The sequence below is a fragment of the Lolium perenne genome, chromosome 6, assembly GCF_019359855.2.
Source record: "Lolium perenne isolate Kyuss_39 chromosome 6, Kyuss_2.0, whole genome shotgun sequence".
NCBI classification, from domain to species: Eukaryota; Viridiplantae; Streptophyta; class Magnoliopsida; order Poales; family Poaceae; genus Lolium; species Lolium perenne.
Genome location: NC_067249.2, coordinates 147,577,272 through 147,592,758, shown reverse-complemented (window position 1 = coordinate 147,592,758; position 15,487 = coordinate 147,577,272).

Sequence of the window (15,487 nt, the reverse complement as noted above, 5' to 3'; positions counted from 1 at the left end):
ATGCCCTAAGGACATGCCCAATGCACTGCCCTAGAGGTACTGCCTCACAACTTTAGTTAGGTTCGGATGGTCTAAAGTAGGTTCGGATGAGGAGGTAGCCTCTTCATCAGGAGACAGCCTCTTCAGCCATAAAGTGAAAACTGAGTGAAAATGTGAGAGAGAAAAAGAAAATCAAATCAGCTTTTGAGAGAAAGATATATTAATGAGACCATAACATGGCATGCATATGTCAAAAGTTTTATCCAAACCTAGTTGGACAGCTGCCTCCATTGCTCATGCCCTAAGGATTACGGGATTGGAGAGGTGGTTTGGTTTAGGCAGGTAATGATGCGAAAGGGTGGTACTTGTCCTCTTCTGTTTGGTGGTTTGCTTGCTTTCAGCTATGGAGATCTTCAGACCAATGTCTGTAATACTGCAACCCAGAAGGCAGGCACCTTCAGATCTCCTTCTCCTCTTGAAGCTACTTTTTTGCGAAAAATCCACCGATCTAAGCAACGGTAGTATAAATAGCTTAAAAAGTAATAAAATTTACAAATATGTACTCGGATCACCTAGCGATGACTACATACACTAGCACGAGCGGAAGGCTTGCCGCCATCCTCACCTCTCCCTCACCGGAGTAGAGCAAAGCTTGGCATCGTATAGCTTTTTGTAGTAGACATACGTGAAGTAGACGTGCTAAGGTTTCAAAGGATCAACGCAGCAGAGTAGCAACCATCGTCAATGATGACAACCATAGATGAAAGAGACTAACATGAAAGCACACAAACAAACACGAAAACTGACGGGATCCCAGGAGATCCATCGGGTACACGACTCCACGCGCCCTCCACCAACGCTAGACGCACCACCGGAGCGAGGATAAGACGGAGATGACCTTATTCCGACTTCAAGATGTAGACAACCGTCTCACCATCCTTAAAAAGAAACTAATTTTTTTTTGAAAAATAACGTAAAATCCTCACCGGCGAGAGGCCGTGGTCCGCCACAACCCAGTGATGTCGTCATCGAAGAATGAAACCCTAGATGGGTTTTGTGGCCGCTGCCTCTCCTCTCGTAGCTTGTACCGGTTCAGTTCTGAATTGGCGGCACCTTCCCGTTGTCAAGCCATTTGGTATACTAGCTGGTCATCAGGCTTATCGCGTGGTACACGTGATAAGCTACTCTCAAACAAACAAACAAACTAAAAGCTAGTCATCAGGCTTATTCATCTCTTGAAGGCGCCTTTGAGAATTGAGATGTTGCTTTGATTCCATGGATAGATGGCGTGCTGAACTGATGATGGTCTAAAAGGTGTTCTTGCGTGGTGTATGTGAGAGGGATGTGTAGCTTATACTGATAGATGGAGCGCATTATTTCGCACGGTTTTATAATGTTGGATTGGTAAATTAATACTCCGTGTTAATTTGCTAGGGTTGGAACCGTACCCTCTCCTTGGGCCGGGCTACGTGCTAATATGGTGTGGAACAGCCCCACACGTGGCATATACAAAACGTATTATACTAAGTAGAGTACTACTCTATATCAGTATAAAAACTCTGATTTACAAGGTTTAACACCCTCCCTTAATCTAAACCTCTAGAGAGGTTGAGATTACGCTTAAACTCATCTAGATCCTTCACACCTAAAGCTTTAGTGAATCCATCAGCTACTTGATCCTTGGTTGAAATGAATTTGATGTCAAGAAGTTTAATCTCTATATATTAAGTCTGGCATGAAATATTGGATTTGCAGATAAATAAGTAGCACCAAAATTATCACACCAGAGGATCGGTCTTTGGTAGAGCATGACTCCTAACTCACGAGCCAGGGCTTCCACCCAAATTAGTTCAGCTGTTGTATTTGCCACAACTTTATATTCTGCTTCAGTACTTGACCTTGACACTGTAGCTTGTTAACTGGCACTCCATGATATCAGATTTGGACCAAAGAATATGGCAAAATCACCAGTAGATCGTCTATCATCGAGGCATCCTGCCCAGTCTGCATCTGAGAAGGCACTAAGAAGAGAGGATCTAGATTTCTGAAAAGTGAGTCCAACTTTCACTGTACCTCGAATATACCTTAATATGTGTTTTACTGATGTCCAATGCACAGTGGTAGGAGCATGAATGTACTGACATACTTTGTTCACTGAAAAGGCCAAATCAGGTCGTGTTAGTGTCAAATACTGCAATGCTCCAACTATGCTCCTGTAATTTGTACTATCCTCTGCACCAAGTGATTCTCCATCTGTCAAGGATAACTTTTCTGTTATTGACAAAGGTGTAGTACAAGTGGTTGTAACATGCCAACCTTCTTGAGCAAATCCATTGCATATTTCTCTTGTGTTAAGACAATACCATTTGAACTCTTTTTAACTTCAATTCCCAGGAAGAAGTGCAAATCACCAAGATCCTTAAGTGCGAAATCATGACTCATCTTCCGTAAAAGAGCAGTGGTTGCCGCATCAGATGAACTTGCAACAATGATATCATCAACATAGACAAGGATAAACATAGTAATATCCGACCTGCTGAACATAAATAATGATGTGTATGCTTTTGATGATGTGAATCCAAGTTCTTGTAGTTTAGAGCCTAAGCGAGAATACAAATATAATGCGGAAAGCTAGGATCTTCATACCCAGGTGGTTGCTTCATATATACTTCCTCCTCCAGAACATCGTGAAGAAACACGTTCTTAACATCTAGCTGCCTAAGGCTCCATCCCCTAGACACTGCAACAGAAAGAACGAGACGAACAGTAGCTGCTTTAACAACAGGGCTGAAGGTATCTTCATAATCACGACCATATCTCTGTTTAAACCCTTTTGCAACCAAGCGAGCCTTGTACCATCTGCATGTTTCTTGACTCTATAAACCCACTTGCAATCAATGAGATTTTTAGTGGAGTTTGGAGGTACTAAGTGCCAGGTTTTGTTTTACATGAGTGCTGTGTGTTCTTCATTAATTGCCTGTCGCCATTTTTCATCTCCAAGTTTCTCTGCCAGATTACCAGGTTCACCTGTAGAAGAAAACATGCCATATCGAATAGTGCCATCAGTATATTGACGAGGTTTACGGATACCTCTTTGAAGCCTAGTACGAGGTCGCGGTGGTTCAGGTGGGGGATCTCCATCAGAGTCTGTATTTGCAACAGAACCAGCAGGAGAAATGTCATCAGCATCTGGATCAGTATCAGTATTGTGTTCTGTATTGTCATCTTGTGCATTGTCATTTTCTGCTCCGCTGTCTTGTATAGGTGGCGATCCAGGAGAGGCTGGCGGAGATTCCATGGGCCCCACGCTGTCGGCAGGGCCATCATTGCGCGCAGAGGACGAAGTGGATGCTCCACGCACGGGCGACGAGATGCCGCGTTCTCCCGCTCCCGCCGCAGGTGCACGTGGGCGGTCCCCCACGCTGTCGGCACCTGACGGAGATGTGGAAGGTGATACGTCTCCAACATATCTATAATTTCTTATGTTCCATGCTAGTTTGATGACAATACCTACATGTTTTATTCAAACTTTATAATGTTTTTATGCTTTTTCTGGGACTAACCTATTAACAAGATGCCACAGTGCCAGTTCCTGTTTTCTGCTGATTTTGATTTCAGAAAAGTTAGTTTACAAATATTCTCGGAATTGGACGAAACAAAAGCCCATGGCCCTATTTTCCACGAGAGGTTCCAGAAGACCAAAGAGGAGTCGAGGAAGGGCAGCAGGGGGCCCACCCCATAGGGCGGCGCGGGGGGCCCCACTACCGCGCCGAGATGTGGGGAGGGAGCCCCCTGGCTCCCCCGACTCTACCCCTTCGCCTATTTATTCCTTCGTCTTGGAAAACCCTAGGACCGAGAGCCAAAATACCAGAACAGTTCCAGAGACGCCGCCGCCGTCAACCCTAACTCGGGGGGTTCAGAAGATCTCCTCCGGCACCCTGCCGGAGAGAGGAATTAATCACCGGAGGGCTCTACATCACCATGCCCGCCTCCGGACTGATGCGTGAGTAGTTCATCCTTGGACTATGGGTCCATAGCAGTAGCTAGATGGTTGTCTTCTCCTCTTGTGCCATCATGTTTAGATCTTGTGAGCTGCCTATCATGATCAAGATCATCTTATTGTAATGCTACATGTTGTGTTTGTTGGGATCCGATGAATATGGAATACTATGTCAAGTTGATTATTGATCTATCATATATGTGTTGTTTATGATCTTGCATGCTCACCGTTGCTAGTAGAGGCTCTGGCCAAGTTGATACTTGTAACTCCAAGAGGGAGTATTTATGCTAGATAGTGGGTTCATGCCTCCATTGAATCTGGGACAGTGACAGAAAGTTCTAAGGTTGTGGATGTGTTGTTGCCACTAGGGATAAAACATCAATGCTTTGTCTAAGGATATTTGTATTGTTTACATTACGCACAGTACTTAATGCAATTGTCTGTTGTTTGCAACTTAATACTGGAATGGATGCGGATGCTAACCTGAAGGTGGACTTTTTAGTTATAGATGCATGTTGGATGGCGGTCTATGTTCTTTGTCGTAATGCCCTAAGTAAATCTCACAGTAGTCATCATGATATGTATGTGCATTGTTATGCCCTCTCTATTTGTCAATTGCCCAACTATAATTTGTTTACCCAACATGTTATTTATCTTATTGGAGAGACACCACTAGTGAACTGTGGACCCCGGTCCATTCTTTTACATCTGAAATACAACCTACTGCAATCATTGTTCTCTTTTGTTTTCTGCAAGCAAACATTATTTTCTACACCATACGCTTAATACTTTGTTTACAACAAGCCGGTGAGATTGACAACCTCACTGTTAAGTTGGGGCAAAGTATTTTGATTGTGTTGTGCAGGTTCCACGTTGGCACCGGAATCTCTGGTGTTGCGCCGCACTACACTCCTTCACCAACAACCTTCACGTGGTCTTCATATCCTACTGGTTCGATAACCTTGGTTTTTTACTGAGGGAAAACTCGCTGCTGTACTCATCATACCTTCCTCTTGGGGTTCCCAACGGACATGTGCTTTACCGTCACAAGCAGAAGGCGAGGAGTGGCCAAGGCCAGGCGCGGCAGACGAGGAGGATCTAGGCTGCGGATCCAAGAAGGATGGCCTGGCAGGGGAATTATCCTGGAAGTCTGTGCTATTTTGTCTTGCATGCAGATTTCTTGTTTGTGCATCATTTTGAGCTAAATTTTCACCAGAATCTTCAGAATTTGAATCTGCATTTGCTGTACTAGCACCAGAAACTTGTAGAGCATCAGTAACAGGAACAATATGCATATGATCATCAACATTTACTCCCTCATTTGCATGTGATGATGACAGAGTGTCAGATAGTAAAAGAATTTCAGCTCTAAGTTGTGCACCAGCATTTGGATGAAGAGACTTGAAGGGAAAAATATTCTCATCAAACACTACATCACGAGATATATAAATACGACCAGTGGAGACATCAAGACACTTAACACCCTTATGGAGAGGACTATATCCAAGAAAACACACAGTTTTGACCGGAAAGAAAGCTTGTGTTTATTGTATGGGCGAAGATTGGGCCAGCAGACACAACCAAAAACACGAAGAGCATCATAGTTTGGCTTGACATCAAGTAATTTTTCAGCTGGAGACATGAGATCAAGGACTTTAGTAGGTAGTAAATTGATGAGGAAGGTGACAGTAAGAAAAGCTTCATCCCAGAACTTAAGGGGCATAGAACCATTTGCTAGAAGAGCAAGACCAACCTCAACAATATGTTTGTGCTTGCGTTCAGCAGAACCATTTTGTTGGTGAGCATGTGGGCAAGAAACATGATGAGTAATGCCCACTTTTTGAAAGAAACCGTGGAGTTTTTCATATTCACCACCCAGTAAGTTTGCATAGTGACAATTTTTCTATTAAATTTTCGTTCAACAAGCTGCTGAAAGTTAAGAAAAACTTGATACACATCAGATCTCTTTTTTAGAAAATAGATCCATGTAAACTTACTATATCATCAATAAAGCTTAGATAGTACTGATGTTTCCCAACAGAGGCTGGAGCAGGACCCCATTCATCAGAAAACACTTGTTCCAAAGGAACAGTAGACACACTAGTGGAAACAAGATATGGTAATTGATGAATCTTTGCTTGATGGCAAGGATCACACACATATGGATTTATTTCAGGAGTGTATGCTAGATTATTTTTCCTAAGCACTTGTTGAACAATAAAAGATGATGGATGTCCTAGACGACGATGCCATGTGGATGAAGATGGCTTGATGGTGATGAAGGCATGCTTGTGGGGTTCGGCAACATTGGAGATAGGCACAAAAGGGTAGAGGCCGTCATGACAGGGACTCTTAAAGAGAATTTTCTTGGTGGCATGATCCTTTATCAAAAAGAAAAATGGGTGAATTTCAACAAAAGCATTATTGTCTAGGGTAATTCTTTGAGGTGATAACAAATTTTTAGTGGCACAAGGAACATGGAGAATATTATTCAGATGCAAGGAACTATGAGGGGTATGTAATGTTGAATGACCAATATGTTGTATTGCCATACCTGTACCACTGGCATTGTGAACTTGATCACGGCCCTTATAGTTGTCATGAGTGTGCAACTTGTTTAGTTGTCATGTAATGTGATTCGTGGCACTAGTGTCCATATACCAGTTGGTGTCCACTCCATATGCACCATTTTCATTGCGAGGGCGATCCTCCTCATCATCATCACGATCAGAATAGCGCCACCAACAATCACGTGCAGGGTGCCCATACTTGGTGCAAATCTGGCAGGTGGTATCAACGAAGCGAGTAGGTGTGCGTCCACGGCCACGTCCACCTCCATCACGGCGCTGCATATCTCTGTCATCATGCCGATTGTACCCCCGATCATCACGATGATCACGATAGTGCCTATCATCTCGCCTGTTATAGCCATCTCTATCATCTCGACGGTAGCCACCACCACCGCCATACCTGTCATCTCGCCTATTGTAGCCATCACGTTCATCAGATCGGTAACCGCTATCATCACGGCGAGGGTAGTCATCACGCCGGGGAGGAGCATTTCATCTCGGCGCTGAAAAGCGCCGCCACCACCACGCGCAACTGCATTGGCACTGCTCTGAAAAATAGTGCCGCTCTCGCCAGACTGTGACAGGGCGGTCTGGCGATCATCAAAGACCTGAAGCTTCGAGCACATATCAACACAGGTAGTGGCAGGATTTGCATTAATCGATGTGACAAAAGGTGTATAGCGATCATCATCCAGACCGCCAAGAATATAACCCTTCAGCTCATCCTGGTTCATAGTTTTCCCGGTGGCAGCAAGTTCTTGAACAAACCCCTGCATCGTGGCAATGTACTGGCGAGCTGACATGTCTTGTTTCTTGGTATTGATCACTGCACCGCGCAGAAAATTCACACGGGCTCGAGACTGTGATGCAAAGAGGTTCTGAATTGTCGACTAGATTTGATGAGCATGCTCTAGTCCGATCATCTGAGCCAAGAGGTCTTGATCAAGGGATTTTACCAGGTAACTCATCAGTGCCTGATCCCGAGCAAACCAGATAGCATAGGCCCGGCTCGGAACTTGAATCTTCTTCTTGTCTATATCTTCAATCTCCTCAGTTTCGGGCGGTGCAGGGTCGGAGCCATCCAGGTGCCCCATAGCATGCGCACAATGGAACGCCAGAAGCACCCTGTGTCTTCTTGAAAAGGTGGTTGTCCCGCGATAGTTTCTCCGACGGGGGTGAGCCAAGAGCAGCAAGCAGACTCGCTGCAGCGGCGGCCGCCGATGCAGCGAGAGGTCGAGGAAGACATGATCGAGCACGGCGGCAGAAGGCGGCCGGGCTAACTTGTGTGGTTTTGGATTTTGATCTAGGGTTTTGAGTCTCACGATAGCAGATGGCGATCGGAGCGAGTTTTTCTAGAGCTCTCGACGGCAGGAGGCGATCGGAGCAGGGTTTTCTAGTTGTGTTGTTTTTCTTCAAGTCCTTCACCGGCGACAGGGATCATCGGCGGGTGGGTTGTGGATGCGGCGGCTGCCCTCATGAGGTGGGAGGAGGCAGCTCTGATACCATGTTAATTTGCTAGGGTTGGAACCGTACCATCTCCCTGGGCCGGGCTACATGTTAATATGGTGTGGAACAGCTCCACGCGTGGCATATACAAAACGTATTATAGTGAGTAGAGTTCTACTCTATGTCAGTATAAAAACTCTGATTTACAAGGTTTAACACTCCGTAGTAGATGCTTTTGGGTGAGGTGAATGAAAGTTGTTTTAAGGGAGTATAAAAAATGGAACAACCAAGATAGTGGCGTCGAGTTCAACATTCTGGCATTGCATGCTCGGAATCTCACTCGAGGAGTGTACCAGCAGTCCAACACCAAATATCTTAGAATTTGTGTTTTCTAAAGGACCGTGCGTGTGTAATATTCAATGCATGTCTCCCACGATTTTGTTTTTTCTTGTAATTTTTTAAAAACTTTGCAATAGCACATACTCCAACATAATACTAGTACCCCGTAGATGCTATATGCGTGTGCGCATGATCCTTTCATTATGCATACATAATAAGCTAGTACATGATTCGTTTTCCTGTATACTTGTCCTACTCCTTTCAAGAGAAATCAAATCACATGAGGAGTACATTTTAATCAAGGCAAGACTATCATTTTCAAGCTAGCTGTGTTGAAGTTCAAAGTATATTCGTTTCTTCCACTTTTAAGATACTCTCTCCGTCCTCAAATAAGTCTACTTATACCTCTTGTATTAAATCAAATGTTTTAAAGTTTGATTAATTTTATAGTAAAATGTGATACCATTTTACTCTTACTAGGATCGTCATGAAATATAGTTTCATATTATACTCTTACTAGGCTGAGTTTCTTTAGCATAAAACCACCACTTTTCCGCCTAAATTATGAAAAACCACCACTTTACCGCGAGACAAAATGTGACCACTCTAGTGCAATTGTTTTTGCAACATGCACTAAAACCAAAATTAACATGGATTGACACCAAAACTGACATTGGGTCCCACCCGTTGGGCTGACATGGCAACGACAAAAATGGTTGAGGGTGCATACCTTCATATGATGGTAAGTTTTGGCCTTTTTGAAAGAAAGAAAAAACAGAAATACATGTCACCTAAAATTAAGAAAAGCTTTCAATTTGTGTTTAATTTCATCTTAGTGCATATTACAAAAATAAATTACACTAAAGTGGTCACATTTTGTTACGCTCGATATAGTGGTGGCTTTTTTGAAATTAGGCGGAAAAATAGTGTTTTATGCTAAGAACTCAACCAGGCTGGACTTGCTGGTTCAGCTGCAACTTACAAGTCCAGAACATGGAACAGCTTGTCATTGTCAGATTTTACAGGACGCTTGCAGTTAGATCAGTGTTATCCAAGCGAGTTTGCTTGCACTTAAAGGGCACACTAGTTAATCAAGGCTACTCCCTTCGTTCGACCAATGTTGATATATAGATATGGAATTGCCCTAGCCTCGATGTGATCTCATTCATGAAAACCAGAGCGGTGTTGATGTTCTCCTAACTAGTCAGATGACGATGCGCACATTAATGTTCAGCGACGTCGATACATGCATGGGTATCATATGCCACGCCAGAACATGTCACACTATATGCAACTATGAGCTATACATGGGCCGTGCCCGCGCGTGATGTTTAGGAGAGTTTAGTTGCTCATAAGGTCGTTTCTCGCATCTAGTGAGCCAAAAAAACACGTGCTTGTTTGATCACGAGAAATTTCTTCCCTACACAGTACGGTTTGGTTTATAAAGCAGCTCATTGATATTCAAAGCTTGGCCCATGAGGCACTCTCGATTTCTTCATTTCCGGGCATGCATGGGGAGCGTGAGAGGGACCTTTGTGGCTCTATGGGTGAACACTTTGGGCTTGTTTGGTTCCCAGCCACATTTTGCCAAGCTAAAGTTTGGTAATTTGACATGTGTTTGATTCTTGCCACACTTTAGAGCTGCCACACTTCACTATCCATATAATCCACTTGTCATAGAGTGAATTTTTTGCCAACTTTTGCCACACTTTGTGGCTTCCAAAATTCTAGCCACACTTTTATGGCTGTCATACTTGCCCAAGTTAGGCTTGGCAAAGTGTGGCTGGAAACCAAACAGGCCCTTGTACATAACATCTAATCTAGTTCTTAATCCTCCTTCGATTTACATAACGGTGCTTCGATTCGACAAGAACTCTACATGAAAAAGATGTGTCTCAATGTTGCAAATCCATTCCCACAACCAATTTGAAGTTTCATCGAGTTTTTGAATGTCTATTTCGTGTTCTCTTCGAAGTTTTTTTGGTTGAATTTTATCAAATTTGTGCGACATGGTTGACTGTTTGAAATTTTCTTGGAGGAGTAAGTTCATCTCGGTGTTTTACACAACTTTCTTGTTTGTAATTTTTAGTTTTGACATTGGTAGATGAGTGCATTGTAACACCCCGACCACCTCGGCCGGGCCTGTTACCCTGACACCTCTCTATGATCTCTAGACTGGCCCCACATACCAACACTAGTCTTTTTTGTCCACTTTGTCCTCACTTGTGAGTACCCGGGAAGGACTTCCCGGTTGGTCAACCATCCTCAAATCGTTCCAGGCCAAGCACACTTAACCTCAAAGTTCTTTAGGGATGAGCTTCCGGAAAAGAAGTTGCAACTTACTGATATGAGTAACCTATCAATCGTATTGAGCCTTGGGCCAGGATGTCACACTCATCCCCCTTAGAAGATCGACACCCTCGTCGGTCAACCCTGATGGCGTGTAACTCACACGTTCGTTGGGAACCCCAAGAGGAAGGTATGATGCGCACAGCAGCAAGTTTTCCCTCAGAAAGAAACCAAGGTTTATCGAACCAGGAGGAGCCAAGAAGCACGTTGAAGGTTGATGGCGGCGGGATGTAGTGCGGCGCAACACCAGGGATTCCGGCGCCAACGTGGAACCTGCACAACACAACCAAAGTACTTTGCCCCAACGAAACAGTGAGGTTGTCAATCTCACCGGCTTGCTGTAACAAAGGATTAACCGTATCGTGTGGAAGATGATTGTTTGCAGAAAACAGTAGAACAAGTATTGCAGTAGATTGTATTTCAGTATAGAGAATTGGACCGGGGTCCATAGTTCACTAGAGGTGTCTCTCCCATAAGATAAACAGCATGTTGGGTGAACAAATTACAGTTGGGCAATTGACAAATAAAGAGGGCATGACCATGCACATACATATTATGATGAGTATAGTGAGATTTAGTTGGGCATTACGACAAAGTACATAGACCGCCATCCAGCATGCATCTATGCCTAAAAAGTCCACCTTCAGGTTATCATCCGAACCCCCTCCAGTATTAAGTTGCTAACAACAGACAATTGCATTAAGTATTGCGCGTAATGTAATTAGTGACTACATCCTTGAACATAGCACCAATGTTTTATCCCTAGTGGCAACAGCACATCCATAACCTTAGAGGTTCTTGTCACCCCTCCAGATTCACGGAGACATGAACCCACTATCGAGCATAAATACTCCCTCTTGGAGTTACTAGCATCAACTTGGCCAGAGCATCTACTAATAACGGAGAGCATGCAAGATCATAAACAACACATAGACATAACTTTGATAATCAACATAACAAGTATTCTCTATTCATCGGATCCCAACAAACGCAACATATAGAATTACAGATAGATGATCTTGATCATGTTAGGCAGCTCACAAGATCCGACAATGAAGCACAATGGGGAGAAGACAACCATCTAGCTACTGCTATGGACCCATAGTCCAGGGGTAGACTACTCACACATCACTCCGGAGGCGACCATGGCGGCGTAGAGTCCTCCGGGAGATGATTCCCCTCTCCGGCAGGGTGCCGGAGGCGATCTCCTGGATCCCCCGAGATGGGATCGGCGGCGGCGGGGTCTCTGGAAGGTTTTCCGTATCGTGGCTCTCGGTACTGGGGGTTTCGCGACGGAGGCTTTAAGTAGGCGGAAGGGCAGGTCAGGAGGCGGCACGAGGGCCCCACACCACAGGGCCGCGCGGCCAAGGGGGGCCGCGCCGCCCTAGGGTGTGGCCCCCTCGTGGCCCCTCTTCATCTCCTCTTCGGACTTCTGGAAGCTTCGTGGCAAAATAGGACCCTGGGCGTTGATTTCGTCCAATTCCGAGAATATTTCGTTACTAGGATTTCTGAAACCAAAAACAGCAGAAACAAAGAATCGGCACTTCGGCATCTTGTTAATAGGTTAGTTCCAGAAAATGCACGAATATGACATAAAGTGTGCATAAAACATGTAGATAACATCAATAATGTGGCATGGAACATAAGAAATTATCGATACATCGGAGACGTATCAGCATCCCCAAGCTTAGTTCTGCTCGTCCCGAGCAGGTAAAACGATAACACAGATAATTTCTGGAGTGACATGCCATCATAACCTTGATCATACTATTTGTAAAGCATATGTAGTGAATGCAGCGATCAAAACAATGTATATGACATGAGTAAACAAGTGAATCATATAGCAAAGACTTTTCATGAATAGGACTTCAAGACAAGCATCAATAAGTCTCGCATAAGAGTTAACTCATAAAGCAATAATTCAAAGTAAAGGCATTGAAGCAACACAAAGGAAGATTAAGTTTCAGCGGTTGCTTTCAACTTGTAACATGTATATCTCATGGATATTGTCAACATAGAGTAATATAATGAGTGCAATAAGCAAATATGTAGGAATCAATGCACAGTTCACACAAGTGTTTGCTTCTTGAGGTGGAGAGAAATAGGTGAACTGACTCAACATTGAAAGTAAAAGAATTGTCCTCCATAGAGGAAAAGCATCGATTGCTATATTTGTGCTAGAGCTTTGATTTTGAAAACATGAAACAATTTTGTCAACGGTAGTAATAAAGCATATGTATCATGTAAATTATATCTTACAAGTTGCAAGCCTCATGCATAGTGTACTAATAGTGCCCGCACCTTGTCCTAATTAGCTTGGACTACCGGATCATCACAATGCACATGTTTTAACCAAGTGTCACAAAGGGGTACCTCTATGCCGCCTGTACAAAGGTCTAAGGAGAAAGCTCGCATTGGATTTCTCGCTATTGATTATTCTCAACTTAGACATCCATACCGGGACAACATAGACAACAGATAATGGACTCCTCTTTTATGCATAAGCATGTAACAACAATTAATAACTTTCTCATATGAGATTGAGGATATTTGTCCAAAACTGAAACTTCCACCATGGATCATGGCTTTAGTTAGCGGCCCAATGTTCTTCTCTAACAATATGCATGCTTAACCATAAGGTGGTAGATCTCTCTTACTTCAGACAAGACGAACATGCATAGCAACTCACATGAAATTCAACAAAGAGTAGTTGATGGCGTCCCCAGTGAACATGGTTATCGCACAACAAGCAACTTAATAAGAGATAAAGTGCATAATTACATATTCAATACCACAATATTTTTAAGCTATTTGTCCCATGAGCTATATATTGCAAAGGTGAATGATGGAATTTTAAAGGTAGCACTCAAGCAATTTACTTTGGAATGGCGGAAAATACCATGTAGTAGGTAGGTATGGTGGACACAAATGGCATAGTGGTTGGCTCAAGTATTTTGGATGCATGAGAAGTATTCCCTCTCGATACAAGGTTTAGGCTAGCAAGGCTTATTTGAAACAAACACAAGGATGAACCGGTGCAGCAAAACTCACATAAAAGACATATTGAAAACATTATAAGACTCTACACCGTCTTCCTTGTTGTTCAAACTCAATACTAGAAATTATCTAGACCTTAGAGAAACCAAATATGCAAACCAAATTTTAGCATGCTCTATGTATTTCTTCATTAATGGGTGCAAAGTATATGATGCAAGAGCTAAACATGAGCACAACAATTGCCAAGTATCACATTACCCAAGACATTTATAGCAATTACTACATGTATCATTTTCCAATTCCAACCATATAACAATTTAACGAAGAAGAAACTTCGCCATGAATACTATGAGTAGAAACTAAGGACATACTTGTCCATATGCTACAGCGGAGCGTGTCTCTCTCCCATAAAGTGAATGTTAGGATCCATTTTATTCAAACAAAACAAAAAACAAAAACAAACCGACGCTCCAAGCAAAGCACATAAGATGTGATGGAATAAAAATATAGTTTCAGGGGAGGAACCTGATAATGTTGTCGATGAAGAAGGGGATGCCTTGGGCATCCCCAAGCTTAGACGCTTGAGTCTTCTTGATATATGCAGGGGTGAACCACCGGGGCATCCCCAAGCTTAGAGCTTTCACTCTCCTTGATCATGTTGCATCATACTCCTCTCTTGATCCTTGAAAACTTTCTCCACACCAAACTTAGAACAACTCATTAGAGGGTTAGCGACAATAAAAATTAACATATTCAGAGGTGACACAATCATTCTTAACACTTCTGGACATTGCATGAAGCTACTGGACATTAGTGGATCAAATAAATTCATCCAACATAGCAAAAGAGGCAATGCGAAATAAAAGGCAGAATCTGTCAAAACAGAACAGTTCGTATTGACGAATTTTATTAGGCCACCATACTTGCTCAAATGAAAATGCTCAAATTGAATGAAAGTTGCGTACATATCTGAGGATCATGCACTTAAATTGGCTTAATTTTCTGAGCTACCTACAGGGAGGTAGACCCAGATTCGTGACAGCAAAGAAATCTGGAACTGCGCAGTAATCCAAATCTAGTACTTACTTTACTATCAAAGACTTTACTTGGCACAATAAAACACTAAACTAAGATAAGGAGAGGTTGCTACAGTAGTAAACAACTTCCAAGACACAAAATAAAAACAAAGTACTGTAGGTAAAAACATGGGTTGTCTCCCATAAGCGCTTTTCTTTAGGGATTTCTATTTTCGTGCCCTCGGTTCCTTAGTTGTGCTCAGTTTTCCCCAGCTCCTTAGTTTTTCCTCAGTTTTACCCAAGCGTTTGTCTGAAACCATCACACGTGATGTAACGCCCGGTTGCCCGACGGTTGACCGTTATCTTCTGACTAGTGGGGCCACGTAGAGCCTGCAAAGACACGTTAGACCATCCATCTTTGTTTGACCGTAAGCATCGCTGTATCCCTGACCAAAACGCGAACGAGTGGGGCTTCGCTATATCAAATGACAAGTGGGGCCATGGCGCTGATACAAGGGGCAATACACGGGTAGGATTAGATTTTTAAACGGAGCTCTACAGCGATGGCACGGAGGAGGTGGCCTGCGGAGTGCCGAGATGAGATCGACGTCCACAAAGAACTGCATGAGGCGAGACCAGACGCATTAGATAGATATGAACTAGACGCGTTTAACCATGCAAAGAAGAGAAGAAATGGTCAACGACATCGACGACTACCTCAAAACTTTGACTGACCGTGTCCGACACGAACGCGAGCAATGTAGAGAAAATTAGTGTCTCTCCTTTCTGGC